This window comes from Papio anubis, chromosome 19 (genome assembly GCF_008728515.1).
Source record: "Papio anubis isolate 15944 chromosome 19, Panubis1.0, whole genome shotgun sequence".
Taxonomy (NCBI): Eukaryota; Metazoa; Chordata; class Mammalia; order Primates; family Cercopithecidae; genus Papio; species Papio anubis.
In genome coordinates this window covers 2,697,170-2,711,799 of record NC_044994.1, presented here as the reverse complement: position 1 = coordinate 2,711,799, position 14,630 = coordinate 2,697,170, and the positions used below count along the sequence as shown (strand labels likewise).

Genomic DNA, 14,630 nt, shown 5'->3' with positions numbered 1-14,630 from the left:
AACTTCTGTCTTTTACGTTTTCTATGTGAGTTATGATTAGGAATGGACATGGTTGAGTAGATGGATTAAATTTGGCCCAGATGTATCAGGTACATAAAAAAGGAACTTTAAAAACCACACACTTTGGGGATGATAATTTATTTCTTTTTTCATTTAAAAAAAAAACTAGGAGTTAAGTGTGAATTGTGATTTTTCGTTCATTCCAGAACCATGAGGTCACTGTGCTCAACTTCACCTATTATTATGGCAAGTAAGATGCTCTGAAAGAATGTTTTTCATCTCAAAAGTAAATGAAAGGCTTATGAATTCATATTGGTAATATCACCCAAAAGGGCGATGGAAGCAAATGACTACATTAGTAGCTAAACAAAGGAGTTCTGTAAGTGTTCACAAAACACTTTGTGGGGACATTCACACCCTGCCCATGGCAGTTATTTGCCTGCCTTTGATCTTCAGGGTTCTCAGGCTCCATGGCCTGTCCCAGGGACTCCTCCTTCATGCTTATCAGCTGACACATTTCTAGGAATCCACACGGATTCTTTGCAGGAAAAGCAGAAGGACTGGCACTTTTTCTTAACGACTCACAATTCCATACAAAGGTGGATCCAAGCACTGTGAGGGGTTTAATGCTCACAATTTGGAAGGCTCTCTTTGAAAAAAGAGATGCAAAACGATGAATACAAAATTAGGTATAAATCCTTGGAAGGGGAGTAGAAGTGAGACATCCAGAGTGTAGGCTTTATTAGCGTTCAGAAAACCCAATTCTGATTTCACAGTCTCAGGGACGATCTTGTAAGTTATGGCATAGTCTGTATCTATATCTGTCCGTCACCATTATCGACAAACCCAAATGGTTCCCAGTTGACAAAAAAAGAGACATTCTCCCCCTGAAGGGGGTGGCTAAACCTCTCAGTTATCATCTTGTTTCCCTAGGTTTATGTTTCCTTCTGGAATCTTCCTCTGATGCTCCCATTAACCCAGTAAGGGAGTTTGTAGGCTTCCTTAAAAAATTTCCTTCGAAGAGCCGTCCAAGTCCATACACTTACACTTCACACACACACGTGTAAAGATCAATCCTGCATTATGCCGTTATCAAGATGGCCATGGAGACAGTGACACCGCTGCCTCATGGTGATGGATCTTCCAGTTGCCAGCTCTGGGCACCTGATTTCTCTGGACACGACAGACGCATAAGATACAGAAACTATAGACTCACGCTACATGAAAACAAATTTAACTGGATTTACTCAAACACAGGAACCACAGATACCAGATTTTAAAAAGGTTCACATAATAATTATTCACTATAATAGGTTTCCAAATGCAATTTAAAAAACGACCAAGACTGGAGTAATTAATCTAAACTTGGCCAAAAAAAAAAAAGAAAAACAATATTGCTCCAGGCCCTGCAGGGCGGAAAGGGCTCCAAACCGCGTGGGGTGCGCTCGTGTGGTCACCCTACTACCCAACCAGCCATGGAAGTAAGCCCCACACGGTGCTGACCCCAGAGCTACAGGCATGTGGCTAGAGGTCAGTGAGGGGGTTGAGAAATTGATCTTTTTTATTTTTAATTTTTATTTTTTGAGACGTGGTCTCACTCTGCCCCGTCTCGCAAGCTGGAGTGCAGTGGTGCAATCTCGGTTCACTGCAGCCTCGACCTCCTGGGCTCAAACAATCCTCCTGCCTCAGCCTCCCAAGTAGCTAGGACTACAGGCGCGTGCCACCACGCCCGGCTAATTTTTGTATTTTCCTAGAGACGGGGTTTTACCATGCTGCCCAAGCTGGTCTCCAACTCCTGGGCTCAAGTGTTCCTCTGCCCTCAGCCTCCCGAGCAGTGGGGACGACAGGTGTGTACCACAATATCCAGCTAATTTGTTCGTTTGTTTGTTTAGAGATTTAGCGGTGGTGGTGCGGGGTGGGGAGGGAGGTCTCACAATGTTGCCCAGGCTGGTCTCGAACTCTAGGCGCAAATGATTCCACAGGCGCGCACACCACGCCCCGCCTGAGAAACCCGGTCTTGAGTAGAAGCCCGAAGCCGGCCTGTGGAAAGCCAGGCGCGCTGAGCCCCTGGGCCTCTCCGGAGCCGCCCTCGCCCCGCGCCTGCGCTGCCACATGCATCCGCCGCTCTGCACGCACAGGACCTCCTGGCAGGCGGAGGAGAAACTGAGGCTCCCATCAGACGCCCTTGCTTTTCGACTCACTTAGCACCCGAGAAACGGAGGCCCACGGAGGGGCGGCCATGGCGTGGGCGCGTTCTGGCCTCCGGGCCACGCTGGATGCCGGCCTGGTCTCGCCAGAGGGCGGATGTGCGCTGCAGGGAGGCGGGAGGTCTGTACTTCAGCCCATGGTGAGCTGTAGAGGGGAGGTATTCTAGCCCCGAAGCATTTACTGGGCCCTGCTCAGGGACCTCCCGGCTCCCTCCTGCAGAAACATCAGCATCACCGCCCCACCTGCCTCTGCAAACAGCGCACCCCCGCAGCTCCCCAGCTTGGAGGCCCTGCCCAGCGGGGCTGGGATTCTCAGCGCCCCCAGGCCTCAGCTTCTTCCTTCAGGCTTGGCTCCTGCTGTTTTCTCATTTCCTTCGCAATACCCTTTCTCATTTTGCGTTAATTTCCTGCATGTCACAGTAAGGGCCTTACATAATAACCCCTATTTAAAATAGTTCTTAGGTAGTTCTTATTTTGTCGAGGGTACTGTGCACACAGCACTTTATCACATGATCGTCTTTAACTCTCACAAAGCTGGAAGAGGTGGCTGTTATCACTGTGCTCAGTACTTTAACACATGATCATCTTTAACTCTCACAAAGCTGGAAGAGGTGGCTGTTACCGCTGTGCTCAGAGAAGTTAAGCAATCCACCCAAGGGCACACAGCGGGTAATGGCAGGATATATTCCACTGCCTGTGTTTTTAACCACTATGCATACTACCACCTTTTATTATATATATTAAATCATTTTCTATTCTTTAGTTTTCTACTGGGTTTCTTTAAAACCACTATTTTAGAAAATCCACTCTTCACTGGATAAAGTACAGGGGATCTCGTACAAGGGTACCTTGTTAAAGCAACACAAGACACTCATGAGGATTCCCGCAGGTCTGCAAAGCTCGGTAACTTCTGTGGTCCTTCCGCGATTCACAAGTACACCGCAAAGATACCAAGTGTAAATTCCGCTCATGGGATAAGCCTTAATGTCCTGTGGTTGGTAAGATTCACTGGTGAGGACTGGAACTGCTTTATAGGGGACTAAATTCTAGGTCTGAGCTGAAGCCTGAGAGAATTGCAGAGAACTGCTTGAACCAAGAATCAAGACAGAATTTCTGGAGCATGTGTTGATAGCAAGAGTGAAACAGGGATGGTAGGCACTGTGATTTTTAAGTAGATGATTTAGATAACATTGAAGAAACACAAAAGCGACAACAATCTCTCTTCACTTCAGCTTCCTCATGGGTAGACATGTTGGGCTAGCATACAGCTAAGTCCCCACGATTCCACATATTTACTTTTTAAAGGGTTCTAAAAACTTCATGGTGAATTCCAAGGCTGCTGTTGCCATTGTTACTTCAATGTTTTACATGGAAAACTTTCAAACTTATAAAAATAGAGAGAATGAATCTCCAGGTACCCATTACTCAGGTTCCACATTTATCAACACATGGTCAATTTCTTTTTATCCATATCTCATCCCCTTTTACCCTGCCTTTATTATTTTGAAACAAATATTTTATTTATAAGGCACCATATCATGTTATTTCAACATTATTTCTAAAACATAAGGACTTTTAAAAAATAGCCGTAATACCACTATCTCAACTAAAAAATACATAAACAAACACATAGAAAAGGATTCTGTGAAGTCATTAAATATTTAGCCAGCCAGTGCAGCTTCTTAAGGTATAATTAAACATTAGTTCAGAGCTAGGCTAGGATTCTGATAGGGATCAAAATACGCCACCCCATTTATGTCATACTGGCATATTGATTATTTTGAGCTGAAGGCAACAGAGAAACAACAGATACAAGAAGAGCTGTCTGCTCTCCCCCTTTCTGCCTAAAAAAGAGCATAAATATCCCCCACCATGTACTAGGATGAGAAGAGTGACCTTTATCGCAGGGACAGAGAGCTGTCACCAGGTTGAGTCTGCATAAGTAAACCTTACTAAAATAGCCCTTTCTCACAATTATATCAACCCTAGGAGCCCAAATCCCCTTTCATTTGTAGTCACTTCTTCCACAATTTGTCACCCTTTGTTAAAATGGTATGTAACTTTTTTTTTTTTTGCATGTTTCACTTCTTTTCTGCGACGCCCCTGTGCATATAAAATTAAAAACAATGAAACTTGTATGTCTTTGCTCCTGTTAATTTGTCTGCTGTCATTTTAATTCACAGGCTCTAGTTTTTTCCCTTCCATAGAGATCTCATACATTTTAAAAAACAACTGAGAAATTAATATGAAGAATAATTTTAGTATGTCTACATTAGCAACTAAGATGAATAATACTAAATGAAAATAATTTCAGGTATTTTTTTGTGTATGTATCTGAAAAGAGTAATTCACAGTAAAATGTAACCTGTTTTTGACATCTGAGGGTATATAAAAACTAAAAACATAAAGAAAATAAATTACGTTTCTTAATTTTTTCTGTATTACTGAATATGAGAATTGCCATGTGATCTTCATATTTTTAGCAACTGACTGATATATGTGAATATTTGTTATTTTTATTCAAAGGGATTTCAGTTATATAAAATAAAAATAATGATACCAAATTTAAACCTATTTTTTAAAAGTAAGGCTTTAAAATTTCGAAGTACAATTTTGATTTTTAAATCAACATTTAAAATTTAAAAAATTAAAGTATGTAATGACTCCATTTCACACTGCCAACATTTTCCTTCTGATATTGCTATCTACAACTACTTTTATATTGAAAGTATACTCAAAGATAACATGGAATTCTCAGATGAGGAAAAAAACATTTTTTGCTTTTAAATTCTTCTTAATTACTTTAAAATGCAAACAAACAGATGACAATAAGAAGTGTAAGAATAACATTTCTTGCATAATTTCTGTGCTAACATAACACAATAAAATGACTTTTTGGTTACGCTGACATTTGGGATACACTTTTCATTTTGAAATAAAAATCAAAGGGCTATTTCCCATCACTTGACGTGAGTGTGGTGCCGTCTGTCTGGCGGCTGTGCAGTCAGGCCACCCTGCTCCCACTGGCCGTGCTGGGGGTGGCCGGTGGTCCACATGGAGCCCTGCCCTGTGGGCTAGTGGACCTCATCCCTGGGTTGAGTATGAAAATGTTCCCAATGCTCGCACAATATTCTTTCTAGGGCGACTTATGAAAAATACTACTAATTTTAGTGTCGGAAATACTCTTGCATTTCTCAAGCAACTGCTTTTTACATTTTATTATTCATTTTTAATCCGTGGATCCTGTGACTTTCCTACTGCTTTCATTTATGTCACTGAGTTGATTGAGTGAAAGCTTAGAAACCAAGATTCAGGGTGTGTCTCGGCCCGTGTGAAGGCTTCTGTCAGATACACTGAGCCGTAACTTCACAGTGGTTCCACAAAACTCACTCTCCCAGTTCCTAGCTTCATCCTCGCACATTTTCAGTTGCTTTATTAACTTGTAACTTTGTGAGCAGCACTAAATCATCTTTTCTGGATCAAGTGGAAGCACACACAGTTGTTTAACGTAATCTTTTAAGGGAGCCTAGTGAATAATGCCCACCACTGTAGTCACATGAGCCTTAGAAATAGGCAGTTTCACGACAGTATCCATTTAAATGGAATTTTTAAAAACTCGAGTTCAGGTCTTTTTCATTTAAAATACACCTACTCAATTTTATCCCTTGGATAAAATAATGAGCTAATAGGTATCTGTTGTTTCTTTTTTCAGATATCTTGTGAATATCAAGTTAAAAGTCTGTATAGGATCTATCATGACTGATCTGTTATTTTATTTTACAGTGTTATAACACTATGATTTTGTTTTGTATAATTTCTGTCCATCCTGAAATTTAATGTTACACAGTTTATCTAAAATTCTCCTCTGCCTCCTGGGTTCAAGCCATTCTCGTGCCTCAGGTTCCTGAGTAGCTGAGACTACAGGCAGGAGCCACCACACCCAGCTAATTTTTTTCTTTTTTTAAAATTTTTAGTAGAGATGGGGTTTTGCCACATTGGCCAGGCTGGCCTCAAGTGATCTGCCTGCCTCAGCCTCCCAAAGTGCTGGGATTACAGGCATGAAGCACAGTGCCTGGCCAGTGTATCTAAAATTCTATTGAGGAACAGTTTTCAGAAACTATGTTAAAAAAAACTCCACAAATGGGCTGCACGTGGTGGCTCACGTCTGTAATCCCAACACTTTAGGAGGCTGAGGCGGGCGGATCACCTGAGCCCAGGAGTTCGAGACCAGCCTGGCCAACATGGTGGAAACCCGTCTCTACTAAAAATACAAAAATTAGCCCGGTGTCGAGGCACGCACCTGCAATCCCAGCTACTTGGTAGGCTGAGGCAGGAGAATCACTTGAACCCAGGAGGTGGAGGTTGCAGTGAGCAAAGAACTCCAGCCTGGACGACAGAGCAAGTCGCAAAAAACAGAACAAAACAAAACAAAACAAAAACAAAAAAGAAAACTCCACGAAAACAAGCCAATTAAAAAGCCTTTGCAGTTCCTGAGGGGAAAGCATCTTTCCTAGCAAGAAGCGTGATTGCCAAGGCAACAAGTTCAACAACTAAGCAGCAACAACATGAGGTTAACATTTACCTTAGCATTTACTGAGTGCCCAGGCAATGTTCTGAGAGCCTTAGGTACAAGGTCTCTTTTGTCTCAAACAATCCTGCTGTGCAGGTAATTCAATGACAACATGAGAACCACCGCGCAGACTTCATCATTGCTTAAGTTCACTTGACTAGAAAGTGGTCAAACCTGGATTCAAAAGCATGCTCTGAGGCTGGTTGGCTTCCCTGTTCTCTGGCCAATAGCAGTTCCTTGGGTATAAGAGACCAGTAAGAATAAGTACAAATTTACAATATACCCCACACATCTATTTTTCCCTTAGGACTTAGCCTACTTCAATTATTCTTAGTGTTATGTTTAAACAACTTTTTGAGGTATACTATATATGCCATAAATTCACCCATTTATAAAGTCATGCAACCACCAACACCCAGGTTTTAGAATTTCTCTATCACACGACAGGTGCCTCATCCTCCTTCAGAGCCAAGCCCTGCCACCACCCCAGGCCCCAACCACCACTCAGTTCCTTCTGTCTCTATAGTTTTGCCTTTTCTAGAAACTTCATGTGAATAAAACTAGTCTTTTGTGACTGGCTTCTTTCACTTAGCACATTTTTGCAATTCATCACACTTTGTTATGTACATTAACAGTTTGTTCCTTTTTTTTTTTTTTTTGAGACAGAGTCTCACTCTGTTGCCCAGGTTGGAGTGCAGTGGCATGATCTTGGCTCACTGCAACTTCCGCCTCCCAGGTTCAAGAGATTCTCCTGCCTCAGCCTCCCGAGTAGCTGGGATTACAGGTGCCCACCATCAGGCCCAGCTAATTTTCGTATTTTTAGTAGAGACAGAGTTTCACCTGTCGCTTGAGAATCGCTTGAACCTGGGAGGCAGAGGCTGCAGTGAGCCGAGATTGCGCTACTGCACTCCAGCCTGGGTGACAGATCAAGACTCAATCTCAAAAAAATTAAATAAATAAAAAATAAAAATATTGCTGAGTTCTAGTCCATTGTATGGATATATCATGTTTTGTTTATCCATTCACCAGCTGATGGGCATTTGGGTTATTTCCAGTTTTTGACTATTGTGAATAATGCTACTAGGAATAATTGTGTAAAAGTCTTTGTATGGACATTTATTTTTATTTCTTTTGGGCAGGATGAGAATTGCAGGGTTTTATGGTAAGTGAATGTTTAAGTTTTAAAAATTGCCAAATTGTTTTCCATGGTGGTTGCACCATTTTATATTGTCAAGGGCAATGTTTAGGGGTTTTAGTATTTCCACATCCTCACCAATGCTCGGCTTTGTCTGTCTTCTTAATTTTAATTATTCCAGTGGGCATGTAGTGGTATCTCACTGTGGTTTTAGTGTGCATTTCCCTAATGAGGAATTACATTGGCTATCTTTTATGAAATTGTGGGCTCAACAACTGTTTTCTTATTATTGAGTTTTTAAAAATAAAAGTAAGAGATTACAGCAAATAGTCTGGATTAAAATCCTTTATCAGTTACAGGTTTTGCAAATATTTTCTCCCAAAATTTGCATTTTATTTTTCTGAAGTAGTTTTTGATGAGCAAAGTTTATTTTTTTATTTAAAACATTAAAAAATATATAATCTGATATGGTTTGGAACTGTGTCTTAGCCCAAATCTCGTGTTGAATTGTAACCCCCAGTGTTGGAGGTGGGGCCTGGTGGGAGATGACCGGATCGTGTGGGCGGACTTCCCCTCGCTGACTTAGTGCTCGTGACAGCTGCTTGTTTAAAAGTGTGTAGCACCTCCCTGCTTCTCTCTTTCCCCTGCTGTGGCCAGGTAAGACACGCCTGCTTCTCCTTCGCCCTCTGCCATGATTCTAAGTTTCCTGAGGGCTCCTCAGAAGCAGAAGCCGCTTTGCTTCCTGTACAGCCTGTAGAACCATGAGTCAAGTAAACCTCTTTTCTTCATAAATTACACAGTTCTCAGCTATTTCTTTATAGCAGTGACTATAAAGAAATACATACAGAATGGACTAATACGTAATTGACATATAATAACTGTTCATATTTATGGGGTATAATGTGGTGTTTCAATGCGTCTATACATCATATAATGATCAAATCTGGGTAATTACTATATCGCTTTAAATATTTACCATTTCTTTGGGGTGATAATATTCAAAGTCTGCTCTTCTGGCTAACTTGAAATATATACTACATTATTATTTGCTATAGTCACTTTACTGTGTAATAGAACGCCCAAACTTATTCTTCATGTCTAACTGTAACTTTGTACCCATTGATCAGCTTCTTCCAATTCCCTCTCCTCTACTTTCCCCTCTCCAACCTCTGGTAACCACTATACTCTCTACTTCTATGAGATCAACTTCTTTTTTTTTTTTTTTTTTTTGAGATGGAGTTTCACTCTTATTGCCCAGGATGGAGTGCAGTGGCGTGATCTCGGTTCACTGCAACCTCTGTTTCCCAAACTCAAGTGATTCTCCTGCCTCAGCCTCCCAAGTAGCTGGGATTACAGGCATGTGCCACCTCATGCCCAGCTAATTTTGTGTTTTTAGTATAGACAGCATTTCGCCATGTTGGTCAGGCTGGTCCCCAACTCCTGACCTCAAGTGATCCACCTGCTTTGGCCTCCCAAAGTGCTGGGATTACAGATGTGAGTCACCGCACCTGGCCAAGATCAACTTTTTAAGACTCCATATATGATAAGACCATATGGTGTTTTGTTTTTCATTTTTTCTTTCTCTCTTTTTTTTTTTTTTTTGAGACAGAGTCTTGCTCTGTCGCCCCGGCTGAAGTGCAATGGAATGATCTCTAGTGACTGCAGCCTCTGCCTCCCAGGTTCAAGCAATTCCCCTGCCTCAGCCTCCCAAGTAGCTGGGATTACAGGTGCCTGCCACAATGCCCGGCTAATTTTTTGTATTTTTAATAGAGACGGGGTTTCACCATGTTGGTCAGATTGGTCTTGAACTCCTGTTCTCAGGTGATCCACCCGCCTCAGCCTACCATAGTGCTGGGATTCCAGGCGTGAACAACTGTGCCTGGCCCGGTGTTTTTCTGTGCCTGATGAACAGAGTTTTAAATGTTGATGTCCAATTAATCCATTTTTTTCTTTTAGAGTTTATCCTTTTTTTGTGTTCTATCAAAGAATTATTTGCCTATCACTTAGTTAAAAATATTTCTTCCTTTTTTTTCCTTAAAGTTTATAGTTTTCACCTCTTATATTTAGGCCTACGATCCATGTGAATTAATTTTTGGGTATGGTATAAGGAAAGGGTCAATATTCACTTTTTTTCCATAGGGACATCCAGCTTCTCCTGAACATTCAGAGAAAAGACTATCCTTTCTCCCTTGAATACCTCTCTCTCTCTTTTTAAATGTTTTTAAATTTTAAATTTGTTTTAGACACGGTTTCTTACTCTGTTGCCCAGGCTGGAGTGCAGTGGTACAATTACAGCTTGCTGCAGCCTTGAGCTCCTGGGCTCAAGCCATCCTCCCATGTCAGCCTCCTGAGTAGCCGGGACCATAGGCACATGCCACCGCGCTTGACATCTCTCTTAAAATGGACCATATGAAGGCGGATCTATTTCTGAATTCTCAATTCTGTTCCACTGATCTCTAACTCTCTCGTCATGCTAACTCTATACTGTCTTGATTATTGCGGCTTTCTCGTAAGTCTTCAAATTAGGCAGTTCCAACTTCTCCAACTTTGTTCTCCTCTTCTAACATTGTTTCGGCTATTCTAATAAAATAATTAGGTATTTTCAGCAGGGAAAAAAGATTCAAAGAATCACCACTTTAGTCTTGCTTCCAGACAAGCCTCTAAGTCTTTTGAATTTTTGCATAAATTTTAGAATTCGCTTGTCAAGTTTTATAAAAAAGCCTGTTGGTATTTTGATTGGGATTACATTGAATCTATAGGTCACTTTGAGGAGAACTGCCACCTTAATGAGTTGTGTAATCCATGAACATAATTGAACATGTTATTTCTCTACTTATGTCTTGTTTTTTTTTTTTTTTTTTTCTTTTTAGATGGAGTCTCGCCCTGTCGCCCAGGCTGGAGTGTAATAGTGCAATCTCGGCTCACTGCAACCTCCGCCTCCCAGGTTCCACCAATTCTCCTGCCTCAGCCTTCCGAGTAGCTGGGATTACAGGCGTGTGCCACCATGCTCGAGTAATTTTTTGTATCTTTAATAGAGATGGGGTTTCAGCATGTTGGCCAGGCTGGTCTCAAACTCCTGACCTCGTGATCTACCTGCCTTGGCCTCCCAAAGTGTTGGGATTACAGGCGTGAGCCACCACACCTGGCCTACTTGTCTTATTTAAATTATCTCAATAATGTTTTGTAGTTTTCAGCATATAGATTTTTTACATCTTTTGTTAAATTTTTTCCCAAACTTTTTTGGATGTTATTTATTTATTAATTTTTTTTTTTTTTTTTGAGACGAAGTCTCGCTCTGTCGCCCAGACTGGAGTGCAGTGGTGCGATCTCGGCTCACTGCAACCTCCGCCTCCCAGGTTCAAGTGATTCTCTTGCCTCACCCTCCTGAGTAGCTGGGTCTACAGGCGTGTGCCACCACGCCCAGCTAATTTTTGTATTTTTAGTAGAGATGCGGTTTCACCATGGTGACCTGGCTGGTCTTGAACTCCTGACCTCAGGTGATCCGCCCGACTTAGTCTCCCAAAGTGCTGGGATTACAGGTGTGAGCCACCGCACCCAGCCTGAATGTTATTTTTAATGTTCATGTTTTATAAATGTAATTTTTCAGAGTTTTTTCATTTCTAGTGCCCAGAAATACAATTGATCTCTGTATTTGTTCCTGCGTCCTGCAAACTTGCTAATTTCACATATTAATTCTCTCAAGATCCTTGAGACCTGGGGCAGCATCAGAATTCCCTGCGGGTTCCCAAGTATAGGAGGATGAAGCCAAGCGACCTTCACAGACCCCCAGGGCCAGTTGCAGGGTTTCTACTGCTTTTACTCATTTTTTCAAAGATATTTTAAGATTTGTCTAGGGACGCTACCTTTTATTTCCAAATTATAATCTCACAAAACAACTGTGAAAAGTATAAAGTTCTAAGTAATCAGATCCATGACCCACAGTACAGAATTAAACAAATCGAATCTCCAGTGATGGAACCTAGAATTTTCCTCAAGTATTTTTTTTCCCACAAAATTAATTTTTTAGCTTTTGACTTCTTTTCTCTTCACAATACTCCCACTCATAGACCTAAGATTCTCTCTGTAAAATCCTAATTCTCTAAGAAAGCTGTGCACTTGGAGCATGCCAAAGAGACTCACAAGAGAAACTTATTTGTGTGGGAACAGAAATAAAATAATTAGGTATTTTCATCAGGGAAAAAAGACTCAGAGAATCACGACTTTAGTCTTTGCTTCCAGACAAGCCTCTAAGTTATCTGACAAAAATTCTCCTTGGAACATCAAGCTTGAATTATATAACATTTTAGGGTATTACTCTTATTCTTGGTCTTTTTAGTCACTCTGTATCCTCTCAGTCTTACCTGTTGAGAAGCAAAATGGAGAATGGAGATCCCTTTTTGTGGGGAACAAGGTTAAATATCTGTGAAGGGGGGCTTGCTATATTCTTGCTGACAGTGACTATAGAATTAAATATATTTTTCTGTTGGATAATTTTAGTGTAAAACACACAGTTTCTAATGAGAAGGCATGAAATAATGTTTTCGGCAATTTGAGCACAGATTTTGGTATCTGAGTGCTGGAGTTCGAATTCCGGCTGGGGTGGGTGGGTTTTTAGCTCCGACTGCTGACAGCTAACAGTTTCCTCGCCTGTCCCAAGGGATAACCCAGCATTCCTGGGCAGAGGCTGGTGCTAAGGCCAGGACTGACTAGTTCACAGCTCACAGGGGAAGGTGGGTGGGGCAGAAAGGAGAGTCTGTGAGGGGCGAGGGGCAGGAGGACAAGGTGAAAGGGGCTGGAAAGACAAAGGAGAATCACGTGGGGGTGCGGAGATGTGACATCAGGGAGGACAAGCACAGCCGCAGGGCAGTCGAGGGTGTGGCGATCAGCCACAGGGAGGGCTGTGCTGGGGCCATGGGATGGTCTGGGAGGCTCCTTTGGCGGCTTTGGGTGCAAGGAAGGCACCCAGGAATGTGGCATTGTGGCTTTTGGGAAATGTGGCAAGGCCCGGATTTCAGTGGTGGGGCGGGGGAGGAACACAGGGTAAGGAAAGGAAATTCTAGAAACGTCTACAGAACACCTGCATGTGGAGAGCACCACATGAGGTCCTGGTGCAGAAGAGAGAAGCGGGCACAGGTTCTGAGCTGCGGGGGGAGCTGTGCTCAGATCATAAGCACGGCGGGGTGTGGGGGGCGGCCCAAGGACACTGCACTCAGAACTGAGCTTCAGCCATATTCACAGATTCCTGGATTTGCTCTCAGCCTTCAGACCCTTCAGAAAGGCCCAAGAAAATGGGACCCGTCCAGGCCAATGCACTTAGAGCCAGGCTGGATGGAACAGAAAGACAACAGATGACTAGGAAAAATCTGCCACAGGGAAGAAAAGGGGCGGGAGAATACTGCCATAAACAACGTGAGATGCACCTGAGTGGCTGGCATGCTGTAAACCGAGCCTCAATCCTCTGTGCGGGAAGGGGATGGAGTGACCCGCCACTGGACAGCCCCTCCCTGCAGGCTCTGGGCTGAATTTTCCAGGTGATGAGCTGGGACCTGTCCAGCCACATTCAGCCCCACTGGGACCAACAGCTCACACCTGCCAGGCAGTGTGCAGGCCTGTGATCTCTGTTATCAATGGGCAGGTGTACGTGTACCCAACACCATAAAATTAGCTGATAGTGTCCTCATCGGGAACAAACAAGGGTTTTTTTGAGATAGGATCTCACTCTGTCACTCAGGCTGGAGCATAGTGATGCGATCTCGGCTTACGGCAACCTCTGCCCCTTTGGCCTCAAGAGATCCTCCCACCTCAGCCTCCTGAGTAGCTGGGACCACAGGCGCACACCACCAGCCCTGGCTCTTTTTTTGTATTTTTGGTAGAGACAGGTTCTCGCTGTGTTGTCCAGGCTGGACCTGACAATTTCTGAGCTCACCTGTCTCCGCCTCCCAGAGTGCTGACATTATAGGCGTGAGCCACCACACCCAGCCAAGGGTTCTTGTTCTATTGGGCTTTTGTTCTGAGAAGGTGCAGCCCCTAGCTCTGGGGAACTTAGGGGCTACACAGGAAGCTCAACACCTGTACTAGCTTAAAGGTATGAGGGGATTACAATTTCCACATACATACAAAAGAAAAGATTTCAAAGGCAGTCACTGAGCCTCTCTGTAATTCTGTAGTAGCTGTGAGTCTGTCAACAAACAACTGACATAAAAGGGAAAGAATATTGTCCAAAGAAATTCAGACACCTTGTAATTCTATACTTGTGGTTTGCACAGATAATCTTAAAGATTTCTTCCAGTTCTTGGACTCTTTTTGTTTGTTTGTTTGTTTGTTTTTTTTTTTGAGACGGAGTCTCGCTCTGTCGCCCAGGCTGGAGTGCAGTGGCCGGATCTCAGCTCACTGCAAGCTCCGCCTCCCGGGTTCACGCCATTCTCCGGCCTCAGCCTCCCGAGTAGCTGGGACTACAGGCGCTGCCACCTCGCCCGGCTATTTTTTTTGTATTTCTTAGTAGAGACGGGGTTTCACCGTGTTAGCCAGGATGGTCTCGATCTCCTGACCTCGTGATCCGCCCATCTCGGCCTCCCAAAGTGCTGGGATTACAGGCTTGAGCCACCGCGCCCGGCCCAGTTCTTGGACTCTTATTTCAAGTTTTACATTTTCCTTCTTTCTTTTTTTTTTTTTTTTTTTTTGAGACAGAGTCTCACTCTGTTGCCCAGACTGGAGTGCA

The 14,630-nt window shown here is 43.0% G+C and overlaps 1 protein-coding gene across 3 annotated transcripts in view; it reads right to left on the bottom strand.

The window, feature by feature from the left end:
• The window catches only part of GNAL (G protein subunit alpha L), a 205,406-nt gene that overhangs the window by 61,173 nt on the left and 129,603 nt on the right, over nucleotides 1-14,630 (bottom strand). The window lies entirely within an intron of this gene.